Source organism: Silurus meridionalis, chromosome 12, assembly GCF_014805685.1.
Source record: "Silurus meridionalis isolate SWU-2019-XX chromosome 12, ASM1480568v1, whole genome shotgun sequence".
NCBI classification, from domain to species: domain Eukaryota; kingdom Metazoa; phylum Chordata; class Actinopteri; order Siluriformes; family Siluridae; genus Silurus; species Silurus meridionalis.
In genome coordinates, this window is record NC_060895.1 from 21,201,507 (window position 1) to 21,220,129 (window position 18,623).

Here is an 18,623-nt window from a genome sequence, read left to right on the forward strand (position 1 = left end):
CCATTGATTTCTATGCTTGGATTTGTACATTGGGCTGCTCTCATCCAGAAACATAAAACTTCTTCACCTTCAGCTGTCTAACAAAAACCAGCATTTGCCAAAAATTTTTGTAAAAATTAATTATTCTATCTACACTATATTGGCAAAAGTATTGGGTCACCTGGTCAGAAGTATAGTATGTGATTTTTAAACATACGAAAGTTAGGTGATGTGGAGGTCTGGGGTGCAGTCAGCATTCCAATTCATTCCAAATGTGTTCAGTAGGGATGAGATCAGAGCCCTATAGCAGACCACTCAAGATCTTCCTCTCCAAAGCATGTAAACCAGATCTTCAAAGAGCTCACTTTGTGCACAGGGGCATCGCCATGCTGGAACAGGTTTCAAGTAAAGTTCAAGTAAATGCAAAATTGTATTATAGCGCATCTAAAGACGTCCTGTAAAATTTAGTGCCTTCAGATTTGTGGTAACAGTTTGGAAAAGAACCACATATAGCAGAAAAGGTCAGGTGTCCCAATACTTTTGAAAATATAGTGTCTCTAGACTACAGTTCTAATCCCAGCTGAAAAGAAGTAGCATGATTCTAAAACCACCCTGCTTTGGATAGCGTGTTATTTGGCTGATAGTTGTCTTGGTTTTTTGTCTTTTAGATTTATTTTTGAGGCATTTAAGATTTATGCCTCAAAAAATCTACTTTTCATAAGGAAACACAATCCATTTAGGCGTTGATACATGCAGAGAGTAGCCAGTGTCTGCTTCTTGACTGCCTCTTGACAGCCTTGACATCCTCCGCCTTACTTGTTTTTGTTTGTTTTGTTCTTTCATCAGTTTTAAAAGAATGAATCAGTTCTCACATGATTTACCATATATTCATTTTTAGATAGACATTTTAAAGTTAGTAAATAAACACACAAGCAAACGAAAACTATTTAATGATGATTAATAGATGAATGATGTGGAGAGAATTATGCACTTTAATTGTCTGGATAATAAAAATTTATTAGCATTCTTTTAATCTTAAATGTATTTATATTTAATATTAATTTGAAATTCCTGGGTTGCTTTTCTCTATTCTTCCCATTTACACTGACATCTTCCTGAGAATGTAAGCACTGCTCTAAGCTAAAGCTCAATATGATGATCAATTAGTTCTTTGATCACTCAACGGATGATAAAAAAACAAAAAAAGAAAAACTACAAGATTGGAATATCTTGGAGCAAAACGACATGAAGCTGCAAAACTCTTGGCACTGAAACTGAATATTTCTGTCAACAGGTTATTCTCTAGTTATTCTCTCTTATCTCATCTCTCATGATGAGACCTCAGGCTAGAAGACTCATGACATTTATGACAGTCGTAGTTGTCAAGGTAGTAAAGAGTAGGAAATGTTTTTTAAGGCTGTCATTCAGTACTGTGACCAGCTATCATGGCATTTCCAAAAGCTTGTGTAGGACCCTGGAACTTTGGAACCCAGGGTCCCCAGGTCAGACCTTTACAGATTTTGTATAGAAACTCTATAGAAACTTTTGTCTAATATCTCACTACTTCAGCCCTCACCTCATGCATTCAAACACCAAAAAAAAAAAGAAAACAGATAAGACAATTTGAATTTAAATATGGAATGACTGACAGTGGTCAATGTGTTTTAAACCCCCTGTAAACCAACCCCAGTCAGTGTGGTTGAATTGACAGAAAATATTAAATATTAATGTTAAAACATAATAAAACAATAATATTATTGAAGGGTACAATTCTTTTAGTGGTCAGCACCTAGTTTAACTTAGCATTATATATTATTGCATTATCATGTATTATTTATTTTTTGCATTAGCATCAACATAACACAATCCATAGCTTTAACATAATTTATCAGGGTCTGTCTCTGTCATTCTTCCTAGTTGTGTTTTACAATTCTTCTGTGTATTCATCTAACCCATGCTTGGGTGTCTTTTAGTGTCCTGGAGTGTCCTTTGTTAAATACTATTCACGTATGTTTCCTCCCACCTCCCTAAATCATTGCATACGGTGGACTAACTACACTAAATTACCCCTAATTCTGAAAGAATGTGTGAATGTGTGAGTTTACGGTGCCCTGAGGTGGACCAACATCTCATCCAGGCTGTATTTTTTGGCTCACTGCCAGTGTTTTTGGGAAAGGATCTGGATCTATCATAACCCTAAACAGGAAGAAGTACTTACTGAAGATAAATTGATGAACAACTGTGTTATTCTTATGTGTTTCTTGCACTGGTTCTCGAAATAGAGGCTGTACAGCATAACCTGGGGGTCTGTCAAGTTTGTCAGGTCACATGGTTGGAACGGACACTTGGGTATTATCAAATTCATTGCAATTATTATTGAGTGCTTATAGATATTAACCAATAAAATGAACCACTTTAATTAAATGGATTTAGTCCAAAATGCAATAACATTGCTGTTCTGAAAATGAAGCTGCATCAGCCAAGTTCACTTCTTTGCTAAATTTTATTCATGTGGTCACATCTGCACCACACACTAATCAGAGAGGGGGGTTTTCTTTTTTTTTTTTTTTTTTTTTAGAATACTTTATTGATCCCACAGGGAAAATTATATCTTCTCATATTCCAGTTATGTAGGAAGCTGGGGTCAGATTACAGGGTCCGCCATGTTATGGCACCCCTGGAACACAGAGGTTTAAGGGCCTTGTTTAAGGACCCCAAAAATTGGCAGCTTGGTGACACTGGGGTTTAAACCCCTGACCTACCAATCAGTCACCCAGAGCCTTTAACACTAAGCTACAGTACCATTCCCAACTACCACTGATTTTTCATTAAAAAAAAAGATTTGCATGATTGCATTTTAGAGACTAACCAGTCTCCTTAGTAAAATTATACATTGCTGCATTAGTTAATAAATAACAAAAAGGGCTGATTTAGTAAACAGAATACTGTGCAGACTTTGCCAATTGGTAAAATCACATAAATAACCCAGAATTCTCCACTTGGATATGGAAGTGCACTGCACATGGAATGAACCATTTAGCCTTTACACCATATGTAGTGCACCACAATGAGTGGTCTGGGATAATAAATTAGTACTTTGGATACTTAAGTACATTTAAAGGCAAATACTTTTGTACTTTTGACTCAAGTGAAAGTTTAAAGGGACACTTTTACTGGGATAATATTTTACTTCCTGTATCTTTACTTTTACTCATGTACATGCTTTGTGTACTTGGTCCACCACTCTACATAAGTAATACTGCACATAATCAACAGAAGTAAGATGGTAATGCCCAAAAATGAACACATTTGTGATTATTGATAATTGTCAGTGAGTCAGGTGTGTGACTGGAGACTGTATTAGAGGACCCAAATGCAGGATGCTACAGGGGTATGGAGAAAACAGGCTTTAATATAAAAAGGTAGCAAGCAGAGCAATGAGACAAAGGAAATAACAAAGTCCAACAAACAATCCAGGGTCTTAACACAGGGCAAACAGGGCATCGCAGGCAGAGACAAAACCAAATCCAGAAACAGTCCAAGATTCATAAAGCCGGCAAACAGTGCAACATAGGCAGAGCAAAAACACAAAAGCTAAAACAGTCTAGAGTTCAAACCACAAAACAGAGTCAGAGCAGGGGTCAGGATCAGGATCAAGAACAGGAACAGGGTCAAGAACAGGGTTAGGGTCAGGAACAGGGGCAGGATCAGGGGCAGGAACAGGGTTAGGGTCAGGAACAGGAACAGAAAGAGTGGCAAGAATATTCTCAAGGACTAAGGAAGCCGGTGAAATAAACTAGCCCCAAGCTAAACTCTAGATGTCCTTGTATACTGGGAGGCGCGGGGAAAAAACAGCAAGATGGCCGCCAACCCGGAAGTGCGCCCCACAAAACAGGAAGTGCACCGTGTGCCCTAAATATCCCGACATATAATGCAGTATGTTTATTTATTTAATTTATTAACTAATTATATGATTCATAGGTTCATGTAGAACAAGAAGCTTTTCCGAATTACATATTCATAAACCTGGATGTTTAATAGCATCAAAAGTGGAGTAATGTTTGTTAACTCTCAACTAATGGCTTCTTTGACTTACTGCCATTTCATTTAAACACTCAATGCTTGAAAAGGTTTTGACCCCACATCTCATTTGTTATGTAAATAAATTCAACTAAATACGAATATAATACTATAAGTAGTTGCTTACTCCCATTAATAACAAGGAGCTACATTTTGCTGACAAATGCCTTCTTTTCTTCCTTTGCTTGTACTTTACTCATTATTTGCTTATTTAGACCATGCCTTGGTTGTGGCTGCTCAGACACAATACAGCTGGTGTTCATTTGCAGTAGGCAAGAATGGTTACAGATTTTATTACACTTCTGAAGTTGTGCACAAACTCCCTAGTGTGCAAAATTACCGAAGTAATTATTCAAAATTTCTAGTATCAAGTTTCTGGAAGTGCTTTATCCAAACTGTAACAGCAGGCTCTGATTCCACAACAGACCATCTAGTTCCTGCACTATTAGTTTATACACAAGTCACGAGAGCTTATAGCTTGTGTACTTTTTCTTTCAATTATTTTGTTCCCCAAGCAATGCAAATGGTTTAAAGATGCCGATGCTGATTAGCCAGGTTACTGAAGTAGAATCCAAATGTTTATATGATATTTTTTGAAATCTTTGGATCTTGTTCAGCCAAAAGAAATTTAAATATAAATTTCCAAATTTTCCAACACATTTACCTACACACATTTTTATAATATTCAGAAGAAGAAAAACATCAAAGGACAAACTATAAGAAATATAAATTATTTATTCACCACTCAACTGGGTGAATCCTTACTTTTTTGTTAGCTGTGCATACACATCATTTGTTTGTAATGGAAAAATTGCATACGTTCTGTATTGGGCACAACTGCACATTTGCTGAGGGGTATGGTTGGTACCACCCTTCGATTCATTACATTACAATGGTGCCCCATATGCATATACTGCATACCTCATTGTTGCACCTCTGATTTCTGTACAGGAAACAGAAATGGTTAGTTTACCTTCCTAAACTTCTTCTCCAAATGGTTTGTTCTTTTAAAGGAATAAATAAATCGCTCTGAGACAATGTTAGTCCCGAGTTACAGAAAATAATTGTTCCAGGTAAATCAGATTAAATCTAATAATGTAATATAATATAATTAATTTTTTTTGCATTTATTTATTTTTGAAGCAAATATAAATTGAGTTATCTGTACAGAATCTATTCGATTTCCATTTAATTCTATTATTATTATTATTATTATTATTATTATTATTATTATTATTATTATTATTTTGTATAGCACTTTTAACAATGGCCATTTTCTCAAAGCAGCTTTACACAGATAATATGTTAATAAAGAGTGAATAAAATTGTTCTCTATAAGCTTATGTTTGTCCCTATGCAGTGTGCAGACTTTTTGTGTATGACTGTCTGTGTGCAAGGTAGAAATGTCCATGTTCTGCCAGCTTTCTTTGTTTGAAGGTTTAAAATATTCCCCGTTCTGAGATGCTTTTCTACTTACCATGGTTGTAACGAGTGGTTCCTTATAATTGTACGTTAATCCCTATTGTGCGAACCAGTGGCCACTGTGGCAGGGAAAATCTCCCTGAATTAGCATGAGAAGAAACATTTATAGGAACCAGACTCAACAGGAACTCAAAGTAAATCCTGAGGAAGGGTGTCGAGATGAATCCAGCAGATCCGAAGAGAAGAAAATGAACACTGGTCACTGGAACCTCAGGAGCATGTCCATATCCTTGTTCCACGGATTCTATCAGAATCGTATGCACCCCAGTGTTTCAATGGGATAAGATATCTTATTCACAGAGATTGTAATTGTATTTGTAACAGTAGACAATGATATCTCAAATAACAAACGTACAGCCATTAAAGATATACATTCTTTTATACAACATTATAACCTCTTTATCTCTGTAAAGCTGCTTTGAGACTATGTCCATTGTTAAAAGCGCTATATAAGCAAAAATTAATTACACTTAAATGAACCTAAGCCACAATTTCCCCAAAAAAGGGTCTTCTGGTGTAAAAGCTTTAATTAAAAAACATATGTGAAAAAATATAATTTAGGGAACACACTTTGGTGGTTAGATTTTTAAATGTATTTAATAGGTCATGCGATATGTTGGTAAGAATCTGCTCTCCAGAGCATGTTAGATGTAAAACAATGAGTAACACATTTTATTTAAATGAGGGGTTTCTACTAAAACATTTTTATGAGATGTGTAATCATGTTGGGTCTGCGAGTCAGCAAATCTATTGATTATTTACGTGACTGGTGTAAGAGACTCGATATTGTTTAGCAGTGTTTTCTGACAACAGGAAAAAAAACTGGGGGTTCTGTCCAACATCTGTTTGATCTGCATTGATTATAAATGATAAGTCAGCCATCTGGTGTTTAGTAACTGATGACAATTATTTGCTCTTCAAGATGAGCCAGGACCAAAAGAAGATTCACATCATCGCCACGTGGTTGAAACAGACCTTAGCAGGCCTTTCCCGGCTATTTTCTCCATTCTACCTACATGTGCATGGAAAAAGAGTCCAGAAGTTTGTAATTATTTATTGGAAACCTGCAGGTGCTGCTAATGTTTCTTGTTTGAGGAAAAACAAGCATAGTTAGTGTGAAAAACATTCAATGTGTCATTTGATTATAAGAGAACTCCTCACACACAGGTTTGATCGGCTAATCAATTTAGTATGTCCTCCATCGATTTAATAATCCAGTCCAGACTTTTAGCCAGCCACACTATCTGGACTATTGAAGCAGACAAATTGGACAATTGAAAATTGCAAAAAAATAAACAAATTAACAACAATAAAACAGAGGTTTTTCCAATTATTCCAGAGCCCATAACCTGTGGTAACTCAGATTCCACTTCCTCGATGATAGGCACGGACTACTATAGCCCATGTTCTTCATGATGTGTTTTCTGTTCAGAGATGCTTTACTGCTCATCATGGTTGCCAAGTCAAGTCAAGAAGCTGTTATAGTCATTTCAACCATACATACCTGATGCAGTACACAGTAACAAAAAACTTTCCTCCAAGCTCCTGGTGCTACATAAAACAACATAGAGCTACATCACACAACACAGAGCTAAGGACTAAAAGTAAGTTGTCCTAGCCACAATCTAATGCAAACAGTGCAAGATGAAAAACAGTGTAGACAGACAATATAAAACAATACAGGACAGATACACAAAACACACAAAAAGAGCCGACCAGTTTAATATGTTATACAGTAAAGAGTGGTTAAATGAGTTACCACAGACTATTGTGTTAACTATTGTGGATTAAAAAGCTTAATATATGCTTAATATTATTGCAATATGCCTGTTTCATTGGTGAGCAGAAAAGCAGCTCAGAATAGAAAAGACTAAATAGTCAGAACCTCTGATCTGCAGATGAGTAAGGGGAGGTGGTAGCTCAGTGGTTAAGGCTCTGGGTTACTGAATGGTGGGTTCAAGCCCCTAAGCTTCCACTCTTGGGGCCCTTAAGCATGGCTCTTGAACCTCTGTGCTCCAAGGGAACTGTAACATGGCTGCACTTGTGCTCTAACCCCAGCATCCTAACATCACTGGGATATGCAAATTTCACTGTGCTGTAAAATATAAGTATAAAGCACCATTCTTTCTTTCAGCATGGCTGGCTGATTGTACATCTATGTTGTATGTACATCATCAGAACATAATAATCTTCTTTAATTCTACTTATAGTGCTTACTGTTCACAAAAAATGTGATGTCACTTGACATTTTTCATGTATTATGGGGTTCACACAAGGATTTACCTCATCAACGGCTTGCTAAGTCAGGAAGCATGTCCTTAGGCTGAAGGTTTTCAGCACTTACTGAGCAATACATTTTAGAAAACCAAAAAAAAAAACCTGATGAGTTCAACACTATATTTCTGTCATCAGGAAAGATCACCTCTGTAGGCACTCTGATATAGACGCATCACCTGAAGTGATATACTGTATGATTTGGAAAGTACTGTATGTTTTGAAGCTGGAGCCAAATTGAATCCCAATTCAATTTGAGAAAGTAATTGTGTTGAGTTCTTTTAAATACTTTACCATTCTATGTACTTATTACAAGTAGCATGCCCTTAATATAAAGGAAAGAGTTGTGTGCCAGCGGTGAGCAAGTGGAGGGTGGAGCCGGACAGATCGAGCGATAAGAAACACCTCCAGCTGTTGAGACTAATCAGTGCACTCTGTTTCAGTCTGGCAACGCCAATACAGAGGGGCAAGGCACCAGCCTCGGGGAAAGAGCCACCAAGCAAAGACAGGCGGAAGGGCATCGAGTGCACCCGGAAAAGAGGAAAACCAGGTAAACTCGGGCGGGCACTAAAGAGAGAAAGCGAGCCGATCTAAGATGGCGGACGCCGGAGGAAGGCGGGCCGATCTGTGAGTGTGTGGGTGAGACCTGGCATAAGTACCGGATAGGAAACCGCCAGGGGGAAAACGAATGTAAATGAAGAAAGCTCTGCTTGTTAAACTTTTGCCTGTCTCTCTTTTTTCCAGCGTGGAACCAAAGCCTTTGCTACAGTGGTGCGAAACCCTGTGGTGGAAGAGAGGTATGGCGGCAGGGAGGAGCGAGACACCAACCTCGGGGAGAGAGCCACCAAGCAGAGACGGGTGGAAGCATCACCGAACGGTGACTGAGCACAGGCCGGAGCACAGGAAAGCGTGCTGATCCGCTAGTTAAACAGGCAGACGACGGAGGAAGGCGGGCCGAACCGCGAGTGGCCAACGGAAGACGTCAAGATGGAAAGGTGTCCCGAACTGCGAGTGTGTGGTTGAGCCCTGGCGTGAGTACTGGAAAGAAAAGCGCCGGGGTAAAAATGAAAGTAAATAAAGAAAGCTATGCTTTTTGAACGTTTGGTCTCTCTTTCTTTCAGCGTGGAACCAGTGAGTTTGGTACAAGCTGGTTTCATAAAATATGAATATCAGCAAACTTATTATTTATATTCTTACAAATTTATATTTAAATTATATATTATTGATCTAATTGGTAGTTATTGACAGCACAATGATGTCAGAAGGGTTTCTTTGCTGCTTAAAAGACTATGGTTTTACAGTACTCAGATTTCTGCTCTCCAGTTTTCTCCCACCTTCCCAAAACAAGAAAGAGCTTTCTTATGGTAAATTGCCCACAGGCACCGTATGAAGGAGTGCGTAAATGTGTTTAGGCATGGTGTTTTGTCACAGACAGGCATCTCACCCAGGTTGTATTTCCAGAACAATGGACCTGTAGTATGTTTAAATGTGTCCCTGAATAAGTAAATTTAATGAAAGTAAGATGCATCTTTTTTTGCATTGTGTGTCAAATTGTTAAACTTTAACATATCAACTGTTCTTTAGGGTTTACTGTAGAAATTTGAAATTTAGGCTTCTCAGTCATTAGTCCTTTTACAGAAACCGGTCATTTATTCATTACATTTTTTTAAGTAAACATATTATCCTGGACAGAGTCCATTAGTTCCTAGGAACATTGGGTGCTAGGAAAGAATACACCATGGATTAGATGACTTCATTTGCAGCTTGATGCACACATTTCATGTTTTTGGGCGGTTGACGTGAAACCGGAGATTTAAGAAAAAAAACACACATGAACATTCTGAACCTTTTTTGTTTTCACCTGATTAATTGCTGTCGATTATTCTTCAAAATCAGATTGGCTCTTGTTTGGTAGATCACAAGCTCTTATATAATAATATAATCATGATAGATAATCTATTTAATTAATTTAACAAGTCAGAGATTCCACCTGTGAAGTTTCGAACATTGTGTTAATCTGTGTACGATGTTCCTTCGGATCTCTTTTTTATTCCAGGGCACTGTTTGGTGACACACCACGCTCTGGAAGTTCTTTAGAAATAACATCCTTTTCAATTGTCGTACACTGAAATATGGAGGTCCAAATGTGTTTTTGCACCAAATGTGCCAGTGAGTACGCTAGTATTCATTTCAGTGTGTATTCTGGAGTATGTTTTGTTCATCCTTACTTGGAAGAACACTCATATTCCTTTGGAAGAATACATTCCCTGTCTTGGATGCATTACTGAGCTATGAAGACATTTATCATTTTGCACAGATGCTTCGGGTTATAGTTTTATCGCAGATAAATGGCGACAATTCTAGGGCTTTATTTTACTATATACGGTTCCCTATAAGTAATCAATCAGTCATTCTATCTGGAAGTAAATATAATGTTTATACTTATAACTTTTACACCTGAAACTCACTCTAATTGCACTTTTTCCAGGTTTGGATTTGGCAATGTTTTTAAAGTATATTATAAAATCTAAGTAAATTTGCAGGCCATGTACTTCTTGGACCTCGTTGATGCGTCAGAATAATAATCATATGGATATGATTATTATTTATAGGCATGTTTTTAAGAGCGTTCAGAGGAGCTCACTGCCAGAGATATAACCACTTTTGCACTGAACTAGAGTGCTGATAAAAGAGAATTATGGGTTTTTCATACCAGAGTCAATTTGAAAAGGCGTTTGATTATTTTTATATTTGGCCAGTAGTTCAGGCTGATTAGGAGTTGCATGCTATGGAATTGTAGATAAAGATGATTGCATTGTTAAAACGGCAGTACGGTCTTTTATTTTTATGCGCATCAGGTTCGAGGCAAGATCGCTAATGAGGCACTAAAAACAAAAGTCTGCAAAAGACATCAAATGTGGTTTTATTGAAATTTTTGCGACGTGATTGGGGAATTTGGTGCTGATTTGGCTCATTTGTCTACTCTTGATGAGTTAGAGGTTGTCTGTGAAACTGTTATAATAACGATAAAAAAAAAGACAAGAACAAATAATTCATACATAAGAGAAGGATAAATGAGGCAGATGTGCTGCTTTGAGCTTTCTGAGCTTCTTTTGTCACTGAGAAATTTCCGAAAACATTCAACACTATAGTAATGAGAAATTCATCATAGGAAACATTAATACAGCGAATATTAGACTCAAAATTCCAGAAAGCAATGCAGATATGTGGCACTAAGTAATGACAGAGACTCAGCTAAGCTTGTTAACGATGTTTTTGAATGATGATGTGTTTTCAAAACCCAGTGTACCTAGTAACAAGGAAGTGAGAAAGCTGGACAAACTAAAATACTAATACACTGCCACATCACTCACTTTATGTAGAGATCAAGAAAGCAATTCAAAGTGCACTAAAATCAGGCAGGAAGTCAAACAGCATTATGAGGAACCTGTTTAGCAAAGTAAACTATGTATATATGTACATAAGCATCAATGGTAAATAAGGTTAAAAAATCTTGAACACTACTAAATAAATGTAGACGATTCATATGCAAGTGGGTCTGGGTTAAATTTTCTTACAATACAAGATTAGTTTTTTACACTACTCCTACTTTTCCATATAGCATTCGCCTTTAACAATCCCAAAGGTTTCTTTTTATTTTTTTTGGCTTGATGTTATATGCAGGTATGGAAACTTAAACTAATTAAATAAAAACACGTCAATAAAACAACATACAACCTCATGGAAAAATCTTTACTTTCTAATTTTATTTCAGGGCACTTTTGTGTATGTATAAGCTGATGTGCTTAGACACACACTCTGATGGTCTCACCATCAAAAAACAAGCAAACAAAAAAGAAAAAACTACTTAACTGCAGCTCCCAACTGCAGAAGTTTATCACTGAATAGCTTGGCAGTCTTTAAAAGAAAGAGGAAGAAAAAACCTGGAGTGGGTTTCCTGTGTATTTCTCATAAACGACAAGGCGTTAAGTTTTCTCGTACTGTGCACTCTGATTCATTTTGTTGTTGTTGGTCTTGGCTGTCAGCTCACTGTTGTTGAGAAATGTGGCCACACACATGGTCTGTATAAAGCATGCATTTCCTCTGATCACTGAAATGCAGTTTTCCCACACCTCTGAAAAAAAGCAGGAATTTCAGATCCCAAAGAAAAAAGAAACACATTTAAAGGAAAATAAATAGAACATATTTTATGTGTAAAATATTATACTTACTATATTATACATAGTATTTTTGTCAAACCAATAAAAAAAACTTAATATTAATGAAAATGACCTTTTCAACAGACTCAAGTCTCTGAGTAAGTAACAGGAAAATGTTTTCTTCGGTTCTTTTACATGGACCATTTTATTTTTAATTGTGCATTTATTTTTATTTTTAGATATACTGTCAAATTGAGAATTTTGACAGGTACCTCTGTGTTAAATTAACACCTACAGTCTACAACTGGTCACAAATGAAAGTTAGAACAATACTGTAGTTGTTAATGTAACACTGAGGATTTTGTATAATAAAAAATGAGGGGATGTAAGGATTTGCACTCATTCGTTTCTAGTTTGTATAGAGTATATGGTATATTCACTCATGTTAAAACAGTTAATACTATCCTGTGCACTAATAAAACCAAATTTTATAGTGTCTTTAACTCTGATTTATTAGACATGTTAAGCAGGTGACAAATACATTTGTATGATTGCATTCAATCATACAAATAAGACTGTAGAAAAAACATTACTTATAATCTTATACTCTAGTACTCATGTTAGTTCTCTCTCTCCAGTGTTCTGTATTGTTGAAAGATTTATGATCAAACTCTTGATGTGACCCAAATGAGGATGGGTTCCCCTTTTGAGTCTGGTTCCTCTCAAAGTTTCTTCCTCATGACATCTACTGTAAGGGAGTTTTTCCTTGCCACAGTCACCATGGCTGCTCATCAGGGATAAATGCTGCTTTGAGACAATGTCTTTTGTGAAAAGCACTATAGAAATAAACTTGTCTTGACTTGACTTGAATTTACTATTTGATTATCTACAGAAAATCATTTCCATGTTGAGTGTCTGTGTATGCACTTTAAAACTATTTAAGGATTATATTTAACAATGTCAATGATAACATATTAAATAAATATATAAAGCCATTTTTCCTACTCCACATTTGTTTTTCGGGAACAACGTAATTTGAAAAAGATAACTGCAGTAGGACGACTGGAACATTTATCAGGATTTATTAAATTTTAGTTTGTGTACATGTTTTTTGGCCAAACTGAATGCAAACTCAAAGCATACAGTAATGAATGCCAGCTGAGTACCTAAAACAGATTTGATCCATGATAGAATGATTATGAAACCTCAGAGTCTATCACTGTAAGGTTTTAAAAATAGATAAATCATCATGCGATCCACACAGTCTTTGCATCTAGTATAATGAGACTCTTAGTGCATAGAAAAAGCCAATCAAATAGAGTTCACAATAACCGTAAACGTACACAAACTGAAGGATTCTCAGTAACACTCTTGCAAGCAGCTTGAGAATGAATATGTTTGTATCCAGCATAAGGACACATGAGGCCTATAAAGTTGAAAAAAAAAAAAAGAATGTTGTTTAAGGAAAGGAAAAAAGAAAAAGAAGAGCAAGTCTATTACTCAAGCTGTGTTCCAGTCCAGGTGTGAGGTGATGCGAGGTCGACTTTGCCAAATAGCACTGTGGCGATATTCGCCAAAAAGCATTACACCGGATCGTTTTGTCTTTGTAAATATTTCACTAGCATGATTTACATAAGAACTTTATCAAAAACATTTTGAGAACTGTGAACGAAAAACTTTGAAAAAGACCATGAAATACAACTGAGAACCATTTCATACACTAACAGAATAGAAACCAGTGTCTGAATCTGAGAGTCTTCTCTGCACAAGAGAGAAAAAATGATCCTTTTTATGATCGCTGTCCTCCCTCTATGAGTTATGAAAGTGTTTAACAGGAATTCTGTTGTAGTGCGAGTGAAGGGAGTTTCGTCAAGGATTAAATAAATGAACAAAATGAGTTATCAGGAGATACTCAAAAAGCAACACATATACTGTATGAATATGGAGTTCTTTTTCCATGCAGCAGGCCTTCTTCTGTCTGCTTCCCACTTACAAAGTTCAACCACTATCCGAATACTGCGCAAACACACATACACTCACACACACACACACACACACACACACACACACAGAGCTTTTGTGGGGTGGATTGTATGCATCAACTCCTGCTTGGAAGTAAGAGATTTCCGGCCCTGACATGCCATTGCACGAGAGTTCTTGTTTGCCTTGGGTCCTAAGGATTATGTAAGTATTTTGGGGGCCAAAAAAAAGGGCAGAAGAAATACAGCAAAGGGTTGCAGATTGAGGATGGGGTCTGGTTTAATCAACTGATATTATATGTTTGTATCATATAATTTTATTAGTAAAAAATTAGCAATAATTAGTTGTTCCTTTATAGCATACAAACATTTATTACAATTTACACTCTCAATGTCTTTTACAGACAATAAACTGGAAGAACTATTTTCTTGGTGACAGAAACCTCAAGATACAGTGTATACGTTGAAAAGAAAAATTGTATGTGTAGAAGATACAACCAGGTTACCTGAATGCATCGGATTGTTCGTATACATCGAACATATTTATTTATTTATATATAGATGCGCTGCACTTTTATTATTTAATAAGTGACCAATAATTTGTGACCAATATTTGATATGCAGATTGATTTCTTCTCACTTGTTTCTCAAGCGACTTCTCTCAGCACCACTGCAACTACGTGAATATGACGTATCACAGCACTACGGAGAACGAGGCATGTCCTGAAAGTCACATAGAACAGTGGTCCTCAACCCCAGGGTTAATTGGTACTGGGGCGCACAGAAAGAATACACAACTTACATTATTTCCGTTTAATCTATTATCTGATTCTGAACGATGTTTTATTTTGGAAAATTACCGGATTCTTTCCACCACATCTGTCTATGACTCACCATTGATGCGTGTCATGATGCCTCAGTCAATATATATAATATATATAATAATATTGAAGTATAAGTCATAGATAAAATCTTGACATGACTGATTGGAGACAAGTTACTGTTTAACGCATAACCATTACTGATTAGTTTGTCGTTAATCAGACTTTTGTGTATTTGCACTTCGGCTTGCATCATCGACTCTGAACAGATGAAGCATCTGTTTTGAATTTGACGCAGGGAGAATCCAATCATCTTTAGGCACTTTGTTTTAGGCCTTGGCTGTTCTTAAAACAATCCATGTTGCCAGCTAGGAGGCTACTTAAAAATGAACAACAAAAAAAAAACCACTCCAAGGTCTTAAACAATACATTTTTTGACATAACGTTTCAATTTCCCTGGTTTAATGATCTGTCATCAGTTAAATAATTGGCTAATAATCTGCTACAGATGCTGAATGTGTTTTCTTTTTTAAATATAATGGTGAATTTTTGTTTTCTTTAAATCTTATTTGAGTACTTTTTATTCTGTTTCTGTAGATTCTTTTCGATCAACCAAAATATTTCACAGTGTCTGCAGTCCTACTATAGCCCTGATGTTTTAGTAAAAATAATTATAATTTGTATTCTCCTTCTTTATTTTGGGAAAAAAAAAAGATAAAAAAGGTGTCATTTATGCAATAGGGCTTCCGTTCAAGTTTCCATTTATTAAACACACTATAATACTAAAATAAGAATGAACACACTCGATTTAAACCGCAACACTTCCACACACACACTATATATATATATATATATATATATATATATATATATATATATATATATATATATATATATATATATATATATATATATATATATATATATATATATATATATATATATATATATATATAAATAAAGGTCTATCATAATCCACATCCAAAGTCATTGGCAGATTAAACAAATATTACATATTATTTATTTATATCAAATATTAATTTGTATTTATTTTACATAACAAATGCAGTGTCTTCAAACAGGTTTACACGCTACACATTTTTCAGCTACTGTATAACATTATTGCAAGTTTTGCTCAACATATTTGGATCATCATATTTGCTTCCAATTAGTCTTGACATTTCAGAAACGCTGTAACATAGAATTTAAATCAAATTTTTTTTTTTTAATCAACAAAAGACCTATTGCATTATCTTTTGCAATGTTACCATTCTGATGCTGGTCAATCTGCTGAAGAAACACAGGACTATCTATTCCACAGATTTCAGTATGTGTTACAGGTACCGGGTTGTGGCGCCCGTAGACAGCTGTATAAAAAAAACTGAAAAGTGGAGAACAAAAAGGATGACACAGAAACTGTGGCTTGCCTTCATTAAATCTTTCTCAGTTATGTTTATTGACATGTTATTCACTGCAGTGTAAACACTGTCCATTTATCCAGTTTATTTCACTGTCCATATTCACTGTCCTCTTAGACATATTGGAGTGTCCAAAAATAAACACATTCTGTTACAACACCATTTTCACATCTCTACATCACTTTACAGATTAACATGCTGGTTACTTGCACCTTAAATGCACTTTTACACACACCATTCAGTGTTTCTTGGACTACATGCTTCACAGCAACTTGTAAATAACATGGCAGTTTTATTGTCAGCTTCTTTAAACGTGTAGAGCTTTGCATATTAACTCTGTGTATTTTAACTCTTTTAATTAACATATGTTTATATACTAACACACTAACATATAATTTTATATTTAAACATCTCTTAACATCATTTTAAAGTAAAACCAAATCTCTATACATATTAAATAAAACAAAATGCAGGGAGCCTGATATCACATTTTGACTCGTGAAAATATAAGCACGTGGCCTACACAAACCTCACATAAAGTACTACTTGCCCACACTAGCGCGGTGCAGCGTTACCTTTGCTAAACAGCATTAGCATTTATTTTATTAGCATTTATCCAGCCTTGTGGAAAAAACTCTCTACACTAACACCAAAAGTGTCTCTGAATGTTCACAAAGTCATAACAACAACTTTGGTTAAGTTTTAAACATATTACCCACCTGAAAAGTGGAGAACAAAAAGGATGACACAGAAACTGTGGCTTGCCTTCATTAAATCTTTCTCAGTTATGAGAGAAATTTCCGGTGATGCATAGGCAAACTAGTCCCATTGCCCCCCCCTACAGGCGCAGAGGTATAATTGCATGTATATGTTACTGTTTAACATTACATGTTATGCAAAAATAAATCTTGAAAAAAAGAGTGTATAATAAAAATTAACTACAAAAGAAACAACTAATACACAATGTGGGCACACTTTAAGTGGGCATCACACGCTCCCGACAAAATAAGAATGGCTCCTGGCATTCCTTTAAACATATTAACCAAACAACATAAACTGTTCTTCAATCATAAACATCCTTAGTAATCGAAATTCTACTCAATAGCAAAGCGTTGTAGATGGAATATATGTGACTGGTGTATGGTGGGTATATGGTGGGTACGGTGTCTGAGTGTACAAGATGGGTTGTAAACCTGGTAGACTCATTGGGGTAATAAATGACATGGGCAGGTATGGGGTGAAGGAGATGGGTGATGGGCGTGTATGGGGATAAGTGAGCAGAAACTGAGTTAAGATTAGTGTGTGACTGCGTTGATGGTTCACCTAATGTTTCATAGGTGAGAAACTGTCTTGGCTTCCTTTCACGTGTCGACCTCCTCAGTTCTGTGTGGCCTTGCTCAACAAGATGGGTTAGGGTCGGCTTTCGGTGCTGGGCTCCACATACTGGTTGCCTTCATTTTCTTCCATAGGTCTACTGAGATCATGTAGGACCTTATCAGTGCCTTGGGTAGCTTCACTTTCTGGAAGTGCCAGGATAAAGCTTGGTGAATACCCAGGTACAGTAAAAGGTGTGCTACATACAGGTTCTGGAGCTGCACAGAGGTTCCTCTGAGACGAGGTAGATTTCTCAGGATGAGTAGGAGGCCCTGCCTCCTGTCTCACTGAAGGGGTTCTCAACCAATACCCTTGGTTGTAATCATCATCATCATCATCTGAATCAGAGCTATGACCCTCACTGGTGCCCGTTTGTGTGGCTGTCTGATCCCCCTGTCTTACTGTGCGTTGCTTTTTTCCAGTGATAGGTCTGGTATGAGAATGCGGTGATGTCGAGAGGTAAGTCGTTCACCAGCAACAAGAGATTGCGATGCAATGTACGGGTTTTCCTGGTCCCCAGTCTCAGGACAGACAATGTAAACAGAATTGTTGGCCAGTTGTTGTTTAACACTGTAGACAGTCTTCTCCCAATACGGTCTTAACTTGCCTGGGCCCCCACGTTCACTGAGATTCCTAACCAGAACCCGATCACCTGGTTGTAAAACCACTCCTTTTGCTTTCCTGTCATAAATAACCTTTCCTCTTGCACTGGACTTCCTGCTGTTTTCACTGGCAATCCGGTAGGCTTCTGACATTCTTTCGGCCCATTTTTCGGCATAGCCTCTAGGTGAATATGACTCCTTGTCTTCAGGTAACCCAAAGAGTAAGTCAACTGGGAGATGTGGATGACGGCCATAAAGGAGGAAAAAGGGCGAATAGCCAGTTGATTCGTGTCTGGTGCAATTATATGCGTGTATAACATGTGGGAGGTGATCCTTCCACCGCAGTTTCTCACTTTCAGTCAGTGTCCTCAACATCTGGAGTATGGTGCGGTTTAGCCGCTCAGCTGGGTTTCCTTGCGGGTGATACGGCATTGTCCTGGAGTTGGCTACTCCC